General features: G+C 31.7%; 1 protein-coding gene and 1 long non-coding RNA gene across 2 annotated transcripts in view; one reads left to right on the forward strand and one right to left on the reverse strand.

Annotated features, from left to right (window-relative positions):
* The window catches only part of CSMD3 (CUB and Sushi multiple domains 3), a 1,015,135-nt gene that overhangs the window by 76,619 nt on the left and 913,999 nt on the right, over nucleotides 1-24,517 (forward strand).
* Nucleotides 11,202-24,266, reverse strand: LOC116659885. Its single transcript, XR_004315258.1, has 3 exons — nucleotides 22,639-24,266; nucleotides 21,993-21,998; nucleotides 11,202-11,212 (listed from the first exon to the last, which is right to left on the reverse strand). It is a non-coding gene; the product is annotated as an uncharacterized LOC116659885 (long non-coding RNA).

Consider the following 24,517-nt stretch of genomic DNA (forward strand, 5'->3'; position numbering starts at 1 on the left):
CCTTAAAATTAAAAAAAAAAATTTATTTACATACCAGACATTTTCATATCAAATAAAATAAGTTTTACGTTTCAAAGGCTATTTGGAAGAATTTTCATATTTCTCCAAGAATCTATTTTTTGGCATATGTATTCTGCCTTTAAAAAATCATTAAATTTCACCTATGTTCAAACATACACATTTATAGATGTCCGTAATTATGAGAGGCATTGAAACTTCTTATTCAAATGATGAGTTTGAGTTCAACTGAACTTAAAAAGATAGTGCAAATAGGTTTTTTTAAAAAAGTATTTTAGAACTACATTTGATTTTAAAAGTAGTTTTAAATAAGTTAAAATCCTTGTCTCTGTACAATACATTAATTATAAAATCTTACTCATTTTTATTTTAATGTGAGGCTATAATACTTAAAATACTACACAAATCAGTTAAAATAAGTGTAAGATTTACATCTTACTCAACAAAACTTATGAGGTGTTACTTATATAGCTTCTCATAATAGTAAAGAGAGTAAGGCTTCAAAGGCTATTAGGACTATAACTAAGGCAATGAGGTTTACTACAATCATATTTGAAGTTTGGACTATATAAAGACAATCAAATGATTGAATAAACATGACTGGACACCATACCTTAAATAACACCCACTGTATATAACGTGCTACACAATAAGTGCATAATTTTTAAGAAGTTAAACACCACACTCTCATTCAAGAATAGAATATACACGTCAGCATTTTATTTAACTCATGAATGAGGAAACCAGCCCTAATAATGAGGCTGATTCAAAAGGATTTAAAATGCTGTGAATTTATGGATTTTAAAGGAAAAGTGTGAAATAAAACTGCAAGTTTAGGTACGGAACTGGTTACGTATTACAGGGCAATAAAACTATCCCCTCTGAGGTCACCTTTTCTAATAGGCAGAAAATAACTGTTTCTCTACCTGACAAAATTAACAATTTAAAAGATAACTTCATAAAGTCTGTTTTTCACTCCTTGTTAGTTGAATCAATAAAAATTACTTTCACATAGATAATTAAATAATCCTTGGGTGTGTCTCTTAGAGAATGCTCCAGTACGACATTAAAAGGACACACAACCACCTTTTTCCTTATTCCTACATTTTGGAGTAAAAAATAAATAAAATAATTATACATGAATTCTAATGTCAAGTTTCTTTCACCTGAAGAATTCATGGAGACCCTTATCCTAGTTATGATTAATGTAACTTGTTCTTATTTCATTTATGCATTCTTTTAATTCTTCTGTAAGTCATTTCTATCATTTTATATTCTTATATAAAGCCCTCTTCCTTTATACTGGCAGATTTTTAAAATTAAGTCTCATCAATACTAATTGCCAAATATTCTATGTCTTTCCCAGAAGTCTTTTTTGTAAAATGCTCTCTCTTGACAATAGCTAAGAAAGTTCATTTCTTTTCATACTTTTTGTGAAGTATTGATTGACAGTTTTTTTTTTTAAATTTTCTTGGACATTTGTGGGTGTATATGTATGAGATGATCTTTGGCTTTTAATGTATCTTGGAGAGTTTTCTATTGGCTGCCTTTGAACTCCGCCTGTTCCCTTCAATGGGGTGAAAAATGACTTCCAGATTACAGCCTAAGCTTAAAATGAATTTCCCATCTTGCAAACATATTCTTGGCAACTACTGGCACACAGGAGTTATAATATATTTGTTGACTGACTGAAAACAACATAATGGACACCATTATGTGTTATTAAGTGTCCCTTCTGGTTTACAATTTTTTATTTTGTGAGTTATATTAGCAATGATTTATGAGACATATTAGGATGTCCTTAGGGAAAATACCTGTTATCTGTAACCATTATTCAGTGCTGTTCCACTCTTAGCGTGACACCTTTTTACGCCATTATACTGAGACTGATTTTATAAGTGAGGCAAAGCCATACAAAGATTTTGATAAACTTCTATATGTAACATAAAGCCTCATTCTTTTCTTATATACGTTAAAATGGATAGTCACAACTTTCCGAAAAAAAAAAAAAAAGGTTGATTTAAATAACATTTCAACATTGCAGGACACTGTTCTCCAACTGTGAAAGCATTTGTAATACTGTCCAGGCAGAGATAAGGATATAAGCAGCATCAATCCTACCTTCATGCTAAATCCTTTTTGTATTACAGCGTTTCTTTTATTGAACATTTCCCACTCCTTAACAACAAAGTACAGATGGGAGTCTGCATGAAGAAGTAGTTGGATTGGAAAGAGAGATAAATGATAAAATCACCAACTCTTGATGGGCTTTGCTAAGGATACTTTCAAATACCCTCAATTCCTCCAACAGCTGGGCTTGAAACATTAATGGCTAATATAGGTTTTAAATTTGAAAAAGAGTGTGAAAGTGTCCAGTCCCAAAAATACATGTTTACTAGTTCCTATTTGCCTGAAATTCTCACCCTTAATCCATTTATTCACATTTATTGAATGTTAGTATGGACAAAAGGACCACTCTTTTGAATTACTGCACTGGATTTCATTTTTTTTTTTTCTTTTAAAATATGAAACTTTGAAAGAGATCTAAATTAATCTGAAAACATTTAATGCTAATTTGCTTATCAGAGATTAGAAATAACTAGCATTTTTCTAGTTACCTAGAAAAAGTCTAAAGATAATAAAATAAAAACACTTGGATTTTAAAAGGTAATAGGCAAATGAAAATCCAGAGAAAGCAAAGAGTAGGGGGTTGAAGGATGCAAACTCAAACTTCTTTACTTCTCAGTATCTCTTAGCACCAATACTATCTCCAGGAAAAACATTAGGGAGACTGAGAGTCGAAGTATTGCTGTCTGAATAAAAATTCAAACTGTTTCACTCATCAAAATAATATTTTAAACAGGTGAGAAATACATGGCAATATATCCTTTGTATGGATTATAAAATGTTATTTCAAATCTTGCTTACATTTCTGCATATTCTTTGCCCAGTGCCTTTCACAGTCTATTTATCAGACAGTATATTTTTTTTCAAATACATGTATTAGTATGCAAATATACTATGTTTGAATCTGTGTGTGTGTGTATATGTATATATTACTCTTTTGTGTTACATAAATACTGTTTACAGAAGCACTTTTTATATAAATGTAAATATGGGTAGATACTGATATTGATATAGACATACAGAGAGAGAGAACTATTTTAGGGGATAGTCCTAATAGAAAAATATCTAATCACATATGAATTTTAGAGAATTATTCAGTTAAATGTTAAATTGTTGACTCCACTGTGGATTCACAGAAATGAGATAACATATAGTTGTTCCTTCTTATGCATTTAATGAAAGTGAAGTGGACAACTCTCCCAAAAGGGGTAGTATATGTTACTAGGAATAATGTGTCACAGTGTACATCCACTGGTATGTGAATCAGGTGATCATGGTTGTCGTTCTTTTAGTAATTTCACAAAGTACCTTACATCAATGATGCACACTCTGGACTTCATCTTATTAATTAATCAATTAAAAATGATGAATTCTAAATTCCTTTTAAGTTTAACCATGTTATTAATTTTAAGGGAAGATTAAAAAAAAAAGATTGATGCTATTTCAAAGTAAGTGTAAAGTTAATAACAAACATTTGTATTTCTCAATATACATACAAAGCTGAAGGCACTGGGCTGTGTGCACTCACATACACACACATATTTAAGCAACTTTAAATCCATTTATGAAGTTGAAAAATACTGGTATGTAGTTTTCAATACATAGAAGGTATGTATAGTCTTCATATTTAAAGAAGCTGTCAACTAAAAGTATCAAATAAAAGATTTTGTGGATGCATAAAATCAAAGATAGCATCACAAGTTATTTTATTTTATAATAAAATCAATAGGGAAAAACATTCTTTGAACTACACCAACACAGACAAATATTTTTTTCCTGAATAGTTTTGAGTACAGATTTGTAGCAGGTGTTAATGTCTGAAGGCACAGAATATAGAAATACCATCTGTGTGTGTCTAATTCCAGCCAAAATCTTTTCCTTCACTGTTATTGAAAGATTAGAGGATTTGATTCTGCTTCAGAGTGGCTGTTGGGACTAGTCCTGATGAAGATCAAGTGAAAATGCTAATTTTAAACAGTTAAAAAATTATATCATCAGAAAAAATTTACAGTAAAATATGCCTCTACATTTTCTGCTTTTTAAAAACTGGGCATAAGTATACTTTTCCCATGCTTTTAAGACAGTGTAAAATAAAGCAGCCAGACGTCTTACAATTGTGTGCCAAAATTTAAGAGGCTCTATATTTCTGGGGATAAAAGAGGAGAACTCCCCCTACTCGCTACATGCCTGCTTTATCTGCATTAAAATCAGGGTTTAAAACACTCAAGAAAAATTAAAAATTTAGCGGAAGGATAAATCAAGATCATCCAATCCAGCCACCCATGTTATGTATTAGAAAACTGAGGCCCAAGATATTAACAGATTAACCTTTGTATTCATCCCTTGTAGCCTCAAACACCTAAACTACATGGGGCCAACCAAGTAAAAGTTTACCAAGTTACCATAGTAACTACTAAGGCTGTTAAGAGAACAAAGGATGTTAAGTATGATTTGTGTGCTAATGTGAACATATTCAAAATAGTATCATTTTAGGTACTTCATACAATTAAAATTACAAGATACCCTGAGGAACAAGCCTATTCTCTTACACAGAAAATAAATTCTCTTCCCAAGATTACAACTACAATACCAGGAAAAAAAATTATTCTTGGCCTTGCAGAGTCACAAATCCTGAGTGAACAAGCAATCAATGAATTCAGTCACCTTGAACTCACCTTAACTTTATTTAACTAGTAGGGATCTGTAGACTATCACTAGCTTTTGCCTAATACTCATATGCGTCTAAAATCCTTTCCATTATTCTTAAATTCTACTAGCTGTAATTTTGTTCTCATTGGAATACTCCCATATAAGTACTTTTCTATGAAAAGTGTTAAATTCCTTCTTTTCTTTTTACTTCATTGGCTAATAACCACAAATAACTTAGCCATTTCTCATAAAGCCTATTTCACAATCCTTTAATGTTTCTGTTGATCTCTTTGGAATCTTTTGAGTATGTTTACTTTCCTTTCCAAATTGAGTAGCTGACACCATTCTTCCCTGCTTATAGCTTTACTTCATAATTCTTATGTAATTCATCTGTGATTCTTTGCCTACATCCTACTATTCTCTGTTGTGATAACCTTCTTATATCCTTGACTCACAAAGAGCTTATGAACTCTGTAACTGAGTCTCAGGGCAACTGTCCAAAGCAATGTGAAAGCAAGCAGTAATAATAATGATAAGCTTTCTTTGCATGAATTATAAATTTGAGAAAACAAACAAGAGAATCTAACAATTCTGCTTCTAAGTACCAGATACTGCTGAAATATGTGTGTGTGTATGTGTGTGTGTGTATATATGTTTAATACTTATAGTTTGTAATTTACAATCACTTGTAACAAAAATTAAAGGTATAAAACATTGATACAGGTCAGCATTCCTTGTAATTTATTCAAATTTCATCATAAACTTGGAAAATGTTTTAAGAAATAGTATGAAAATTAATAGAATACTATGTTCTTAAAAAATACAGTTGAGAAATATGTTTGAGAAGATAAATACATAAGCAACTAAACAGAAAAACGGTAATTTACTTAAAATTATCTAAATTGTTGTGAAAAAATATGAATTTTGTAAAGATTACTCTTTACAAAATTTAGGGATAATTTCAAATACATATAAAAGTAGAGAGCATAATGTAATTAACCTGTATGTACCCAGAACCCAGGTTGGACAATTATAAGCTCATGGCCAAACTGGTTTTTTTTCCAGCTTTATTGAGATATAACCGACATATAACACTGTATTCAGTGTAAAACATGATGATTTATACATGTATATACTGTGAAATGTATATAACTCACATGGTTTCAAAACTTTTTTCTTGTGAAGAGAACTTCTAAGAACTACTCTCCTAGCAACTTTCAAATATAAAATACTGTGTTGTTAATTATAGTCACCCTGGTGTACATTACATCCCCAGAACTTATAACTGGAAGTTTATACTTTTTGACCAGCATCATTTATATGCCCTCCCCCAACCCCTTGCCTTAGGCAATCAACAATCTGTTCTGTTTCTGTAAGTTTGGTTTTTATAGAGTCCACATGTAAGTGAGATCATACAGCATTTGTCTTTCTGTAACTGACTTATTTCACTTAGCATAATGCCCTCAAGGGCCATCCATGTTATCATAAATGGCAGAATTTCCTCATTTTTGGCTGAATAGCATTCCATTGTGTATGTTTCTGTTTGTGTATCACATTTTCTTATCCATTCATATGCTGATAGACACAAGTTGTTTCCACCTCTTGGTGCAGGTACCTCTTCAAGATAGTGGTTTCCTTTCCTTTGGATGTTATCCAGGTGTGGAATTGCTAGATCATATGGTAATTCTATTCTTAAGTTTTTAAAAAATCTTTTTTATTGACGTATAATTGATTTACAATGTATACTCTTAAATTTTTAAGGACTTTCCATGCTATTTTCTGTAGTGGCTGTATCAGTTTACATTCCCACCAAGGGTGTACAAGGGTTCCTTTTTTTCACATCCTTGCCAAATTTTTTATTTGCTGTTTTTTGATAATAGCCATTCTGACAGGTGTGAGGTGATATCTCATTGTGGTTTTGATTTGCATTTCCCAAATGATTAGTGATGTTGAAGACATTTTCATGTACCTATTGACCATTTGTATGTCTTCTATGGAAAAATACCTATTCAGATCCTCTGCCCGTATTTTAATCAGATTGTTCTATTTGTATTGAGTTGTATGAGTTACTTACATATTTTGGATATAAATTCTTTATCAGATATATAATTTACAGATATTTTCCCATTCTGTAGACTGCCTTTTCATTTTATTGATAGTTTCCTTTGCTATGCAGCTTTTTAGTTTCATGTAGTCTCACTTGTTTGTCTTTACTTTTGTTGCCTTTGCTTTTCGTGTCCAACCCAAAAAATAATCACTGCCAACACCAATGTCAAAGAGCCAAGCTGTTTTATTATACTTGTAATTGCTTTTCTTCTTCCATAAATTATTTTGATACACATCCCAGAAATAAAGATAATAATTAAAATAATTATTAACCTTAGAATAACTTTATATTAACTGACTTGTAGATAAAGCCAAACTTCTTAAAGCTATAAAATATGTGTGTATGTATACATATTTTTATATAAAGGAAAATGATAATTTTAATGGGAGAATTCAAGTAGATCTAATGGGAAAAGGTTAGTAAACATTGCAGGTTGAGTTCATAGAATGAGACGGTTCAATAAGGATGGAAGTTACAGAAGAGACTTCTTGTCAGAGAAGCATAGTAAAATCACCGAAAAATCAATATATATAATATGCTTAGGAGAGGGATGATAGCCTAGAGAGAGAATGGGGAATACACCTTGAAAGGCAGGACAAATGTGTTTGCAGATGGCTTTGAATGCCATAATTGGAGTTTGAATTTCCTTTTATATGAAAAGAAATTCACATTCTTGAGAAAATTCTACATGCATTCAATAAGTGATCTACAATGATCTTTCACAATATGAATTTTTAAGCTTTAGTAGCAATTCATTGATTCTACAGATACCTACAGAATAAAGTCAAACACCTATGTACAACTTGATAAGAAACTTTATACCCTAGCTTTTGAAGAAAAGACTGGAAGGTGAGTCAAAAATTTATGCTACAGTCATGTTCAAATACTGGCCTCTCTAATTTATTTACTATTCTCCATTTGAAAACACTTTTCTCGTGACCAAGGATGTCTTTTCCCTCTTGTCAACAATCAAGTGGTATGTTTATCAGAGAGAAACCTCTCTCTTTCTGATGATGATGAAAACAGATTCAAGATAAATGTGGCTAGCAAGAATTCATCAGAGAATTTGAACCCCAAAATTTAATTTCACTCTTTTTAAAACCTTAGTCTTATCCCCATTATTACTAGCACACAGATTCTCTGAGACTGCTATGCATTGATTAAAATAAGGGTGAAATTATTCTCCACCTGAATCATTCTCATGTAAAACATGGTAAAGAATGAATAGAGATTAACTATAATAAAGACACTAATACTAGCCCCAAGAATGCAAATGATTAATATTCTTCTTTGTTTGCCTCATTTGCCACCATTGAGCATATTAAGTTTTATTTATGAATAATTCTTGTGGAACATTTTCTATTAAACTAAACTTTATTGAATGTGTCTTTTCCCAGAAGATTAATTTTTTAGATTGCCAAACCACCCACCACTCCTTGGTGATTCTCCATAGGTGATTCCCTAAAATGCTCAGTTAACCCCAGCAATCTCATTGTCCATTTCCCCATTAAATGTTACCCTCATTGAAAAACACTTCAGATAAATAAAGATTAAACGAGAAACAAAGTAGGAATAGGTATTATTTAGATAAGAGGTACACTGACAGAAAACTTTAGAACACCAAGTTAAATGTCAGTCAATTATTAGGACATGCAGTTAGGTGTTCATAATACAGTTTCAAAGGCTATGAGTATTGACAGTATGTGGTGAGGTCATAAGCTTCTTTGCCAAGGTTATTCCTCCTCAGTCTTGTAACTGCAGATAAGAGACTGAAATGTTCAAAATTTCAACTTTGTTTTAAAATTTAGCATTTAGGTAGATAAATATGATACATAAAAAAGATAACATATCAAGATTTTTATATTAAAGAACCTATCTATCAACATTCCACTGGGAAGCTTACTGCAAAGGAATTGCTAATATATAGAAGACATGCAGATATACAGACATACACATTGTAATAACCACTTAACATTGCTAAGTGTGAAGCTTTTGGGGTTAAAGGCTGATACTGTGTCCAATAATCCAAGTTTATGAGATCTAGCATATCCATTCTGTTCTTATAAACAGAAATCTGCTTTGGGACCTGAGACATTTCCCGTGAGATTGACCTCAGAGACCCATCAACCAGATGAGAATGTTCTAATGTTACAACTGGAGAAAGCAAAGGCAAAGTTGCTATTAGTCAAAGGGGGTTAGAACTTTGGTAGTCTGGCAGTTGGCCAAGTTATGCTATCTAGAAAAAATTATTTAAGAAAATTTCCATTTGTCTGGTTTCCCAAAGAGGACAAACAGGAGGTATAATTAAAAATTTCATTCTTTATTTCAATATTTATGCCCCACCCAACATTGCTAGGCAGTATCAAGTCAGCAGGTAGCAACAGGGACTAAGCCCCATAGTGTTTCCATTTCACTGATGGAAATTGGTAATAAATATGTGAATGGATATAAAATAAATTAGATTGTAGCTACCATGAAAAAAATAAAAGGGACCTATGATAGAGCTCATATAGTTACCACATTAGATATGGTGGCCAGGGAAGACTATTCTATGGAGACATGGTTTGGGTTGAGAACTGAATTATGAAAAGACAGTCATGCAATGGTCAGGAATATAGAGTATTCCAGACATAGGAAATAACAAGGGCAAAGGTTCTGCATGGGAAGATTTTGGTTCATTAAAGAAATATAAAGGAGGCCAGGTGCAAGGAATATAGAGAACAAGGGACTGTATAGTATAAAATGAAGTTACAAAGATAAGTCAGAAGTAGATTATGGAATGTCTTTTTAAACCATGGTAAAGTGTTCAGGTTTTATTTTAATTTCACTAAGAGAGGTTCAAAATCTTGGAGGATTCATAATTGTATTTTCAGTTATAATAAGTAAATTTATGTGCAAGACTTTGTAAATCAATAACTGGGCTTAGATAGAATATAAATAAAGAAATCTATAATGTAAATAATCAAAATATTAGAAGATAAAGTAAATGCGGCAAAATTATAATAGGGATTCATTTTATGATCTTCATAGTTGGCTCAGAAATTTCATAGAAAACTTAACAATTCTCAAAAACAATATAATATACCAGAATTGATGTTGATTGAGATAAAATAACCAAGAAACACAAATCATGTGCTGAGGTTTCTAAATGGGGTATGTGTTGGAGATACAATAGTACACATGATTCATTTTATAATAATTATTATTAACTGATTAGAAAGCTTTTGTTCAATTTAATGAAACACTAACAAGACTAATTCTTCTCTGGAAGTGAATTATTAATCTGATTTAAAGGAGTCAATCACACAACAATCTTGAATATTTTAGCTTTAGCCTTAAAAAGTGTTGATCTCAACATATTTGGAAAGCTATCTCTGAAACCTTAGCTTCAAGGGAATAACCTAATTTGAATAAATAAGTTTTTGTTGTATATTTAAATACTGTGGAGAAAAGAGAACCTCGTTGCTTTAACACTAGTGATTTACATAACTTTGGTTCTTCTTCGTTTCATTGTGTAAGCATAATTTTTTCATGGCTAACACATCATCCCAAGATACAGCAGACATTAAGATACAGTAGATAATATTTAGGAGGGTTCATAAAATCTTCTAGTTTTATTTATATATTGTAAAGCTTGTAAATCAGCAATTTTTTTCATAGGTGTAAACACATATATTAGACACTCAAATTTTTAGTTTTCTCAAGAAATCATTTTGGAGACAAAAATTACATTTAAATATGCATAGAAATTATTGATAGTTTTCAAATTTGATCTGAGTGAAAAAGGAAAAAGAACTTGTATTTTAAATTATTAAGGGAAGTGAGGGTTAGGGGACTACTGCTTATTACCACTATTGTACATTATAAACTAAAAAAACAGTTTTATAAAACAGTATTTTAATCATCCATAGTTCTTAGTGAGGTATTCAGTTTTGCTTTTCCTGTAATATTTTAGGTTATTTTTCTTTAGATACATGGAAATTTAAGGGAGGTGGCTTGAGGTACTTTACAGGAAAAAAATTTAGCAATGTTTATATTTTATATTTTCATATGTTAGCAAGTAGTGTCTCACCTTCAGATTTAATCTGTCCTATAAGGAATAGCTCTGAAAATAATTTGTCAGAGAACTGTTTGGTGAGGTCTGAAAAGTGAGCCAAAAGCTACACAAGGAAATTCTATCACTTACACATATAGAAGCAAACAATACAAACTAATAAAAGCTAGGACAACCGGTTTATCAATAACAGGCAGGGAACCATTACCTAAGATACTGACATGTTTTGGTATCAAGTTCTAGAGTACTCTTTCCTTCTTTTTGAAAGAAATTATGGATGCAATCCTAGGAATAGTTGGTATGGTGAATATACCAATTGTACAGCATGAGTAAAAGTATTCTTGGCTTAATATTAAAAAATATACACTTAAACTAGACATTGTATAAGTTCTAAGGAAAATATTTATAATATGGTGTTGAATCATTGTTTTTTCAATCAACTTAAAAAAGTCATTTAATATAACAAAAATAAAAGTGGAATGTATTAAAATTACAGATTATGTGAAGTGATGGAATTATGATTCTGACACTTTGAAACTAATAGCCATACAAGAAAAACACCCTCCTTATAAACTTCACCTACAGAGAGCGGGGCAAGTATGCGGCAGTGAAGAAGGCACATGGTTGCACATAGAACACCAATGTTCAAGTGTAACTTTTGTTTACTGGCAGTAAACATTATTTCTTACATAAAATGACCCGACTGAAAACAAATCTACCAAGCACTATGGTTTATGAATATTGAATGAAAAAATATACATGAAAGTTTTCTTTTAATTTCAATATATAACAGAGGACAGTTTTTGTGATGCTGAATTTCAACACACTAGTTTTAGTTCTATAAGTTTCTTGTAAACATTCTCATTGGAGTTACATGAGACTGGGTAAAAGTGAAACAATATAATGTTCTATCTCTAAAGGATTATGTGTTTTTAATTTGGAATGATTTTTGATTTTATACCTGAATTATTATTTTAGATATACCTACTCCGTGAATTATATTTAAAGTAACTTTCTCAAAGGCTAAATGATCTAGAGTCTTGACACTTGAATCCTTAATAGCAGTTTGGTTTTGGTTTTTGACTCCTGTGGCTCTTCTTGACTCTTTTCTTCCATGTTAAAACAAGTTATCTAAAATTTCCTTCTGCTTACATTCATGATCACTACTATGAAAAGCCATGAACCCTTTCTTCCTTCCCTTAAGGAAGGCTCCTCAGGTCTTTGCCTTAAGCATTGCTATAGCTCAATATTTCACATAAATGTATTCTACAGAACACTGGTCTCATGAGAGATATTGATGAGTGTTCTACGGAAAAGGGTTCCAAGGACTGTCAGTTTGAGAAATCTGGTTTATTACAAATTCTCACTTTAACATGCATAGAATAACCAATTAAACATTTTTAAAAATCTTTGGTAAGGAAATTTGTTTGCTCTTTTTAAAGTTTCTCAACACTACTTGACCTCAGAAGTTTTTCCCACATAACATATAATGGCATATTTCTAGGCTAATGCATTGTTTTTCAGAATACAGTTTTAGCACAAAAGAGGGACAACCACCACCAACAAAGCTTTGCATTATATTTTTTTCTTTCCCAAATTTCCCAGAGACAGCAAATTTTAAAAGATCTTGTATGTGTTTTAAAGAACTTACAACAGTAAGGAAAACTTTTAAATTATTATAGCAAGAAAGCTTCAAATATAACTGATATTGTTGAAAGATTCATTTAGATTCAAATATTCCATTTCCTTTCTTTACGTATTCATCATGAAAATTTCATCCACAGAATTCCTGTCAGAAGGCTAGAACTTGTTGGACTTGAAGGACATGTTTTGGTGAAATGTGTTTGTCAGGCCAGAATTACAGTTCCATATTCAGAAATATTTGTTTTTTTCTGAAGTATTCCTTTTGCAAATAACAACTTGGAGGATATAAATACAAAAGAAGGAAGTATCATAATAAGACTATATTCAACTTTACAAAGATTGATGTTACTTACATTTCTATTCATGTCCCCATGCTTTATCCAAGATCTGTAAGAGCTCTTCTTTTTTTTTTTTTTTAATTTTATTTTATTGAGTTATAGTCAGTTTACAATGGTGTGTCAATTTCCAATGTAGGGCACAATTTTTCAGTTACACATGAACATACATATATTCATTGTCACATTCTTTTTCACCATGAGCTACCACAAGATCTTGCATATATTTCCCTGTGCTATACAGTATAGTCTTGTTTATCTGTTCTATATATACCTGTCAGTATCTACAAATTTTGAACTCCCAATCTGTCCCTTCCCACCCCTCTCACCCCTGGCAACCTCAAGTTTATATTCTATGTCTATGAGTCTGTTTCTGTTTTATGTTTATGTTCATTTGTCTTTTTCTTTTGTAAGAGTTCTTCTTAAAGACCAACTGTAATAAGAATAAGCAAGTCAAATTGTACAGAATAGTTCTAAGGACACATATAGATGTTGTAGTAAATGGTGCTGAACTATTGAATGTCCACATGGCAAAAAAGAAGAAAGGAACCTGGACACAGACTTACACCTTTCACAAAATTAACTCAATGGATCATTTTAGTAAGATAGTGGAATAGGAGGCTCTAGCCTTTGTCCCCCCTCCCCAGACAAACACCAATTTAAGAACTATTTACATATGAAAATAATTTTAGGAGAGCTTAGATTCTAGAAGAAAGCTTCAAGTGCACCAGTGGAGCACAGAAATGAGAAAAGATACATTGAAAAATGAAAGAATAACAATTTCACTTTCTCTTCATCAACCCTTCCCTAAGGCAGCATAGCACAACACTAAGAAAGAACCCCTCAGCTTGGCTTGCAAGTTGAAGAAAGAGTGAAGTAAGCATTCCTCTTTCCCAGCTTTTTGGCCACTATGTGAAAGGCCTACTTCTGTGGCACCTCATCCAAAACACCGAGGGAATCAGCATGGCTAGATCACCTAGGGGGCAACTTTAAAAAAAAAAAAAAGAAAAGAGAAGGAGCCTTAAAGGAAGGAAATCCTGCCATTCGCAACAATATGGATAAACCTGGAGGACACTGTTTAGTGAAATAAGCAAAACATAGAAAGATAACTACTGTATGATCTCACTTGTTTGAGGAACCTAATGTAGTCAGACTCACAGAAGCAGAGAGTAGAACAGTGGTTGCCAAGGGCTGGGGAGGAGGGAAAAACAGGGAGGTATTAGCTAAAGGGTGCAAAGTGTCATTGCACAAGATGAACAAACCCTAGAGATCCACTGTACAGCATGAGCCTATGGTTAGCAATATTGTATTTGTATACTTAAAATTTTGCTTAGATGGTAGATCTTATGTTAAGTGTTCTTAACACACACACACACACACACAATAATAAAAAAAGAGGGTGAGAAGAAATTGTTGAAGGTGATTGATATTGTGGTAATAGTTTCATAGACGTGTAAGCCTGGGTTTGTGGATGAGCTTTTTGATACAATCCCAAAAGCACAATCCATGAAAGAAAATTATTGATAGGTTGGACATTATTAAATTAGAATTTTCTGCCCTGTGTAATAGGTTGAATACTGTCCATCCAAAGATTTCAGGTCCCAATCTTTAGACCCTGTAAATGTTACCTTATAAAAAAGGGGTCATTGTAGATCTGATTAAGTTAAGGATCTTGACATGGGGAGATTATCCTGCATTTTCTAGATGGATGGTCCCTAAATCCAATCATTACAAGTAAGAGGCAGAGAGCATTAGACACAAGAGAAGAAAGTGAAGTGAAGGTGGAGGCAGAGATTGAAGTGGTCAAGTCACAAAGGAATGACAGCACCCTCCAGAAGGTGGAAGCTAGAAGAACTTTTTCCCTGAGAGCTTCCAGAGGGAATACAGCCTTGTTGATTAGTGTATTCCAGTAAAATTAATGAACTTCCACTCCAGAACTGGGAGAGAATGAACTTCTGATATTTTAAGTCATCAATTTTTGGTAATTTTTACAGAAGCTGCCAGAAACCAATAGGCTTTGTGAAAGACACAGTTAAAGGAGTAGAAAGACAAACAATGGATTGGGAGAAAATATCTGTAAAATACATATCTGCTAAAGGACTTGTATCCAAAATCTTCAAAGACACACATAAACAATCAATTAGCGATAACAGAGAACTTTGATGTGTTATTGCATCCAAAACTAATCTTGTATAATTTTTACTTTAAAGCAGGAATTGTGACCCAGACCATACTGAGTCACAATCGCTGATTAGCATTGTAAGACTCAATGTGAGTTACTCGTAAAGCAATCAGACTCAAAACCTAGACATCTCTGGGATCGAATTCTTGATATATTACCTGCTCCATGGTAAGAGGAAGAATGTAATAGTATCTAAAACAGAAGACTGTTATAAGCAATATATAAGATCAAGTATATAGGAATTCGAGCACAGAACTGGCACATACTGAATTATCAATACAATTATTATTATACCTGAAAATGATAGATATTAGTTGATACTGATGCTATAATTTTCATATTAAAAGTCAATCAGAATTCAGAAGACATTTATACTCATAAATTCCAACTTTAATTGGATAATCTTGACAGAATAGTCCGTTGTGATTGGAAAAGGATCCCTGACTACTCTATAGATTTGATTTTGTGGGAGCATGAGCTGCTGGGGCAATAATAGTAATAACAATAATAATAACAGTAGTAGTGGTAGTAATAGTAATAAAGTCTTTCTGTTACACTCTTAAAAATTTTCACTGCAGAGGGCTACTTCAGTGGCGAGAAGAGTTTATGTGTGAATATTTCAAGTACATTTATTCCTATACTGTACTACTGGAATAAGATAAAAGGTTAATTAGTTTCCCCACATGAATATCAGCTGAACAGAATTACTGTCTCATGAATCAAAAATGACACTTCTGTGTGGATGAGTTGTGCATTAGAGCTGCAAAACATTTCTGATTCCATTCATGTGGGCTCCTTCTATTGGGAAGTTAGAATCAAAGAGCATAATGAAATGGATCTTCACCACTGCAGCTGCACTTTTTGTATATTTAATTTTGGCACCCCTACGTACACTGAAATCACCGCAGGTGCAGTTGTGGCATACCTGCCCCAAGGTGCTGCAGGTGTCTTGGCCAGTGGAGCCTCCGGAAGCTGGGATTCCTCAAATTATGGAATTTTTTTTAAGGCAATGCAGTATCTGTGTCCTATAGAATCCTGGTAAATGAGTCATCCTTCAAGTCATACATAAACCATCATGAAAAATGATCCACTTAAAGTCATATCTTTTCATACTGTTGCAATATAAAGAAAAATGAACGTGAGGTAAGGTGCTAGAGACATCACCCTAATTAAAAATTCTATTTTCTAGCCAAACACACTAGAAATTATGTCAGTGGATTCCTTTAAATGAGAAGAAATTCTCCCTTTCTTCCATTTGTAAGGCTGAGATGAACTAGAAAATATCTGTGGCTCAGGTTAAAAATCATTTTCTAAGGTCATTTATTTATGTTTCAGGAATCACCACCTCCAGTCTTTGTTGTTGTTACAGTTAACGATCATTCTTTAGTGGTAATTGGACAGGGTAGAAGATTGCCTAGGATATCCTGATTAGAGACTGTAGGGGATTTTATTTCTCCCCATTACCAAAAATGGCATGTAACTCTGGCTGTTGGTTTTATAAAGTTCTATTTTTAACTACTCTGTTGCTTTTTTATTGCTTTTTTTTTGTATTCATCCATAAAACAAGTTTTCATCTTTAAAAAAATTTCAAACACATATACACTGCACAAAGTAAATATTACCCATTATTATTATTTTAATTTTAGAAGATAGAAAGTAAGAAGTGACAGTTTCTTTCTTTTCACTTTCATCACAAACTTCACCTTAATATCCAGCCATCACCTGGAGACAATTAGAACTAGCGTTTTCTAATTTCACATTTCCTCTTGCATATGGATAAATACATCTGTATTATAAAATATTTCCCTTTTTAGCATTTTCATTAATATAATTTTTCTATAAATATAAGATTATGCTTTGCAAAGGTTCCTACAAACAACTTTTTTCCTTTAGCAATTTCCAGATCAGACATATTTTAAAATATATTGCTTTATACTACATGATTACATTATAATTTGCTTAACTATCTTTCTCTTCATGGTCATATAAGTAGTTTTAAAATTACTGATATTATAAATAATGCTGGAAAATATAGCTGCATACAATTAAGTGCTGTAACCATGATAGTTCTATCCTCGGAGAGATGCCTAGATGTGGAATTGCACAAATAAAAACTTCTGATAATTTTCATTACTATCTCACCCTCAAATATACTGATTACATCTCAACACTCCATTTGATAGTATGTATTGTCATAACTTCAGTGGCACTATGTGTAGACTATATATTCTTATGTTTCCTACCCGATATTAAAATTAATCTCATTTTATTTTGTATTTTATTAGTAATTAATGAGATCATCCTTCATTTGAAATGTTTATTTTTAATGTATATTTTATAAAATTTAAAGACTTATGCTCTTGTGCTGTTTTTATTTCCTTTTGATTTATAAGATTTCATTTTATATCAGGGATTCCTGCATTTGAAACATGTTATAAATATTTTCCATTCTTTCCTTTCATTTGTGTCATATACTGCCATAAAAAAGTTTAAATTTTTGCATCGTGAAATTTTCTATTATGTCACTTAGATTTTCTGAATAAAGAAAAAGATAAATCTATAACTAGGAAGGTAACAGGTATATTACCCATTACAATAATAGCCTATATTTCCTATTATAATAGGTAAATTTATAGTACTTTTAAAACCTACTTTGTACACATGAAATTTTCCCTTTTAACAAAACTACAAGTTTTTAGTGAAAGCCAAGGTCATGATTTAAGAAAAGAAAACAGAGGTTTATACCTAATAACAATATAAGATAAAAACTTAATACTTAGGAAAAATAACAACCTCTACAAAGGTTTTGTCAAATGACAAAACAACAAAACAAAGCCAAAGAGGTAAAAAAATAAATAAATAAAATAAACATAGGTTGTATCTTTTCTTTGACTAATGTACACAATATATTCTGATATTTCACATTCAAATACATTAGTTTCAAGGCTAAATTTTTGCTTCTATTTTCTCACTTGATCTTTACTAAATCCGCATTTAATCTTCATAGTGATCATATGAGGTGGTATTAAATAGTCACAATTCACAGTTGGGAAATCATAATTAGAAAGACCTTTTGCATGATCACAAAAGTAGTGACTAGTACTAAAAGCTTTAAATCAAAGGCATTCTGAAACTGGCTGAGTTTCCTGAATGAAGATGGTCCACCCATGCTCAAATCATAATGAAGAAACATCTCACATATGTTTTCCAATACTTTAAAACTAATTTTTGCATTTACATACACAAATTAATTATGAATTTAAATATGCATTTAATACTTAATACAAATTACTAATTCTTTTAAATATGTGGTTTCAATATGCAAAACAAACTGTATGTTGTAAAATAACTAACACCTTAAAAATAATAGTTTATGAATTATTAGAAATCATAATGGGCTTTAAGAAACTTAACAGAAGACAAATTATCTATAAGAAAGCTGGTGGAAATAAGTCAATATTCCAGTTGGCTTGAGGAGTATTTTCAAGAAAAAAAAAGGATTCACCATCTCTATCTCCTTAGTGTTAGAATTCAAAGTTAACACCATCAGAACTTCAGGTTTCCTTGCTTGCAGAGGCAAAAGTGCATTTTCAGTTTGTGGCAGACAGGCATAGAATGACTAACTCCCAAAAGGAAGATGGGGAGAAATGAGTTTCTGTCATGTCTACTTCCTCTTTCTAAATACATCAATCAGGTTAAGACATTCCTCTTTTTGGAAGCAGAGAGTTGGGCACTGAGAGGAGGCTGGTAGGGTACACTAATGGAACATACAAATGCCACATGGAACAAAATCTCAAAAGTACAGAAGTGCCTCCCACAACACTTAGAAAATGGAAGAAGGGTAAAAATATTGAGTGAAGAGAGATAGCTGCTGTGCCTAATTTGCCGTGAGCCAAAATTTCTCATTAAAATATTACATGATATTATTTCACACTGTCATAGTTTCTTTACCCACACAGCACCAGAGATGGTGATTTTCTAACTGCAGGGGAAATGTTCTCAACTTTTACACAGTTAATATTTATTACTAAAATGTACACTAGAAAGTATCATTTGAAGATCAAGTATAATATATTTACTTTTGATCAGGGAGGTTACCAAAAAGGAAATATTTTCAATTTTCCTCTTTGCCTCTTCCCTGTTGCCCATATAATTCAGTAACTACTTCTATTGCTACAACTATCAAATCATATTTTCCCCTCTGGCCTATAAGGATGTTGAATTGAGTTGTGTTTTCTTTATCTTTGTATGTCCCCAAAGTAGCAGAATTACTAGTCCATGGTTTTTGTTCAACAAATGTTTTTTAGTAAAAATATTTGACCAGCTGGACTTCTATGTTCAATTCTAGTTTATTGTCAAATACATCCTTTTCAATATTTAGCTATAAATACTGTTTTTTCTGGATGCTTTAGAGAGATACAGACTTTTCTGAATATTTATATGGATTGTGGCCAGAACTTACAAATATATGTGTTAAAATCTAATTCAATTTCCCTTTAAAATCAGTCTAATCCTTAATATACATGTGTATGTCAAATTAGAAATAACACTGAGCATAACTTAAATTGGTCAATGAAGCATTATGATTAGCTTGTGTTAGGACTATATTTCCTATTGCTAACAAACTAGTGATACTGTTTTCTGCCATGTGGTTTATATTATAAATTGTCCTTCAGAGCTTATAAATGGATACATTTCCTCTAAATGTAATAAATGCTCAGTTGCTTAAAATTACAATTTCACATATATAAATTTTAAATGACCATTGTGCTAAGACTACATTAATTTTGAATAATTTTTAAGGCCACATGACAGAAGTAGATTGTCTTATCTAATTTTTATGACAAGTTATTGAAAACATAGGATTTCAATCAAAGTAAGTGTATACAGCAAATTATTTTTATTTCTACCATAGCAACAACATATTATTCAAATATAATAAAAAATATTTAGTAAACATTATAAGAAAATATCTTTGTTAAAATATTTAGGTATATTTATACATTATAAGGTCTTCTTCCATTGACATAATTAATATCACTGCTTTATTGCCTAGTTACAAAAGGGCCATGGGTTCAAAATATAGGTCTATATCATGGTACAAGACTTTTTCTGTTAGTCACTTTATTAACATAGAAACTAAATTGGAAACACACAACTGTAGCATAGTGTAAAATTTTTAGTGACTAGAGAAACAATTATATGTACAGTAACTTTTGGGAGTGGGGAATCAAATTAGAAAAGGACATAATCACAAGGAGTTTGCAGTGAAAGCGAAAGCCAGCAGATGGAGCTTTTCAGTTACTGTTATATAATCTTTAGTTAAGGTTGCCATCTAAAACAAAATACAGGAAATTTAGAAATTCTACAAATGCTCATTTTTAATTAAAATTACTCACTCACTACTTGTAAAAAGTAGATCATTTTAAATTAAATAACATTTAAAACCCTTATTTTATTATATGTGTTTTAGTTTCTGTGAGTCCATCAAGCATCATATCGCTGATTATACAAGGAAATTTTATAGAGACTGAAGTCACTTATCAGTGCTTTGATATGTAGGTAACAAATGTTTATAACGTAGCCACGTGTGTCCCAATGTTTTTTGATATATCACTTCAAGCACAAAATGCATACAGTATTCCACTATGTGGTCATAATCAAAATAAATCAATATGGGCAAGTATATTCCTTCAGATGCCCTAATTTATGTAGAAATTATTAGATAAAAAATTATTATACTACCATTTTTATATTTAAGCAAATATAGAATTACAGAGGCTAAGGAACAAGCTCAAGAACATGTGCTGTAAGTTGCTGAAGTGGGATATAAAGGCTGGTCTGTCTGAATCCAGAGCTGGTACTTTAGGACTGACATGAGACTGCCTCTATAAATTTTTACCTATTTCCACCCATCCCGCCACCATCTTCATTATCCTACAGTCCCCAAAACACTTCTTGAAGAAGATTATATATATTGTAAAAATAAAATCAAAGTTATTAAAAACAATGCCAACAAAGAAGCGATCCTTAAAAGAAAATTTTAGGCAAATCTGAGGCAAATATATAAAACTTGTCACAAAACTCTCTACTTAACCTTTGCATAGACATCTCCTTTGTACCTTTAGCTTGGACTTCAAATTTAATTTCCCATAAAGGGAGTGGTGGGTATGTCTAAGCTAGCTCATGACAGACTATTCCATTTTGAAGGTACACTTCTTTGATTTCAGAATCTTAAGTCTGAATTCTCTTTCCATATAAGTAGGATGTATCCTTCCCTCATTTTTCCCAATTCAAAGTATATCTATCCTCCTCCACTGTTAGTAGGAATGTAAATTGGTGCAGCCACTACAGAAAACAGTATAGAAGTTCCTTAAAAAACTAAAAATAGACTTACCATATGATCTAGCAATCTCACTCCTGGGAATATATATGGAAAATATGAAAACTCTAATTCAAAAAGATACATGCACCTCAATGTTCAAAGCAGCACTATTTACAATAGCCAAGATAGTGAAGCAACCTAAATGCCCATCAACAGATGAATGGATAAAGAAAATGCAGTGTGTGTGTGTGTATGTATATATTAAATATATGGTATATATATATTTATTTATATAATGGAATATTACTCAGTTATAAAAAGAATGAAATAGTGCCATTTGCAGCAACACGGATGTAGAGATTATTATACTAAGTGAAATAAGTCACAGAGAGAAAGGCAAATATCATGATATTATTTACGTGTGAAAGCTGAAAAACTGATACAAACAAACTTATTTACAAAACAGAAATAGACTCATAGACAGAAAACAAACTTAAAGTTTCCAAAGGGAAAAGTGGGGGATAAATTAGGAATTTGGGATTAAAAGATACACACTACTATATATAAAATAGATAAACAACAATGACCTACTCTATAGCATATTCAATATCTTGTAATAACCTATAATGGAAGAGACTCTGAAAAGAATATATATGTATATGTATGTGTGTATAACTGAATTACTTTGCTGTATACCTGAAACTAACACACATTGTAAATTAACTATACTTCAATTTAAAAAAACTCAAAACAAAAAACAAACAAAAAAAGTATATTTAGTGAGCCTTGATATAAGGTAGAATATAGAATGTGTTACTAAAGACTCCCAGCTCTTTTCAAGTATAACCTTTACAATTTAAGGCAAATCATTGCTTACAACAACCATTATGCATTATGGGAAATGGCTATTTCAGAAGAAGAGCCCAGAAAGATGGCTAACTGCTTTCTCTCATTTGGACACTGCCAATGCTAGATAACCATTTGCTATTATCTCCCTTCTACTCTCTTCCCAGATTGCTGGTTCTGCCTGAACTGGGCTCTCACTGCCTCATACTCCCAGAGGACCCACTCACTTCCCATTCCATCCAATCCATGCTCACATCTTCCCCAACTTACCCCATCCTCAAAAGATCTAGCAGGTTCTCAGGCCCACCAAAGAAAAGTTATACTCAATCCTTCTTTAAGTAGACAAGTAACCGTCACCTCCCCTCCCCACCATTACTTTCTGACAACTTTGGAAATATTTCCAGAGAATCTTGAACATTTTACAGATATAGAACTAGAATACACTTAGGATCTAATAATTTCCTCTAAAAGCTAATGATGAATGATGTGTTCCCCATTTAAGCGAAGGTGATATTTAGTTAAGTTGTTGAGAACTAAAAATAGAATGTAACATTTGGTTTACTTGGTCAATACCCTGTACAAGGATCATAGCTGGCCAAAGTTACAGACTTAGATCTTGTTAAAAATTATTGAAAAAATTATTTTTTTGCTATTTAATTCTGATTTCAGCCAACTACATTCACAGATTACTTTTGGAATATTGAGAGGAAACTTTACCCAAAATCACTGTGTATTTGCTAAAACATGTCTCTTATACAATCCACTTTATCATTCATATTTTTTTCCAGCTTGTTGAGGTGCAACTGACAAAAAACCAATTGTCTAGATTTAAGGTATACATTATGATGTTCTAATATGCCTATACATTGTGAAATGTTTACCAGAATCAAGCTAATTAACATATTCATCACCTCACATAGTTATCTTTATTTTTTTTGATGTGAGAACAGTTAGGATCTACTCTTTTAGCAAATTTAAAGTGTACAATACAGTGTCTCTTAATGCAATCAATTTTACTATATTTTTAAAGTCTTTTTCTTTTTAAATTTTGCTGTGACCATAATTTGCCATCACCAGTCACTGAGAAATTTGCTACATGCCTTCTAACAGTCTTACACATACACTCTCTTTCTCTCTCTCCAATCCTCTTTTTTTCCCCCACCTATTCTGTTTGCAGTACTAGCTTTTACATTTCTACTTGATTTTGCATAAGTAGTAGTCCTTTGTCTTAAATTTTAAAATTTGCTTACACTTATTTTAAGCTAGAAAACTGATTTCATTCTATTATAATTAGTAAGTATCTCAATTTAATTACCATTTATAATTTACATAGGTATAACTATAATTCATGCTGTCTTCATACACTATTTAAATATACACATTAAAGTATTAAACTGGTACTTAAAAACATCATACCAACTGCTCATCCATTGACGTTTACTAGATTGATGATGCATTTATGTGAAGCACTAGAAACAACTCAGGTACTTGATTTGCAAACTCCAATAAGAAAACAAAAAGCAATCAATGTTAAAAGTATGGTCCTACCAATGCAATAAAGTTGTGTTTAATAAAAATATATATACTTTTTACAGTTCCTGGTTTTTAAATTTAAATTGATGTGATTCAAATTAAACAAAGTTAAAAATGTATTTCCTCTTTCATACTAGTCACATGTCAAGTGCTGAATAAAGACAAGTGGCTCCTGGATACCATATTGAACAGCCATGGTCTAAAGCATGTCTGTATTCAATGTCCAGTTCTACCATTTAATATGATTAGGGGAAAATTATTTAATATTCTAAATTTCAGTTTCTGGACCTGGAAACAAGGGTGAAAAATGTAACTATCTCACATAAGTTATGGAAGAGCTAAGCATTACTATGTAAAGTAAGTGTTTCTTACAAGATTTGAAACATGACTTGCATTAGGCATTATTAAAGAAACTACATTCACTATTAATAACTTCTAGTACTACATAAATGACATAAGATGGCCTAATAGTTTGCTTTGGGCACTGATGTAAATACAGCACAGCTTTTGGCTTTTGGTTTTCAGTCTGCTTCCATGGAGACATTTTCCTATGCATTTACACACATAAGAATATACATACATGTACATAAATATGCAAATATATATATTGATAAGTACAAATCTATATATTCATTTCCAGGAGTTTTAAGCAGTTTGTTTTTTATATATATTTCATTTAGGTTCAAATTTGCTTGTT

Source organism: Camelus ferus, chromosome 25, assembly GCF_009834535.1.
Source record: "Camelus ferus isolate YT-003-E chromosome 25, BCGSAC_Cfer_1.0, whole genome shotgun sequence".
NCBI classification, from domain to species: domain Eukaryota; kingdom Metazoa; phylum Chordata; class Mammalia; order Artiodactyla; family Camelidae; genus Camelus; species Camelus ferus.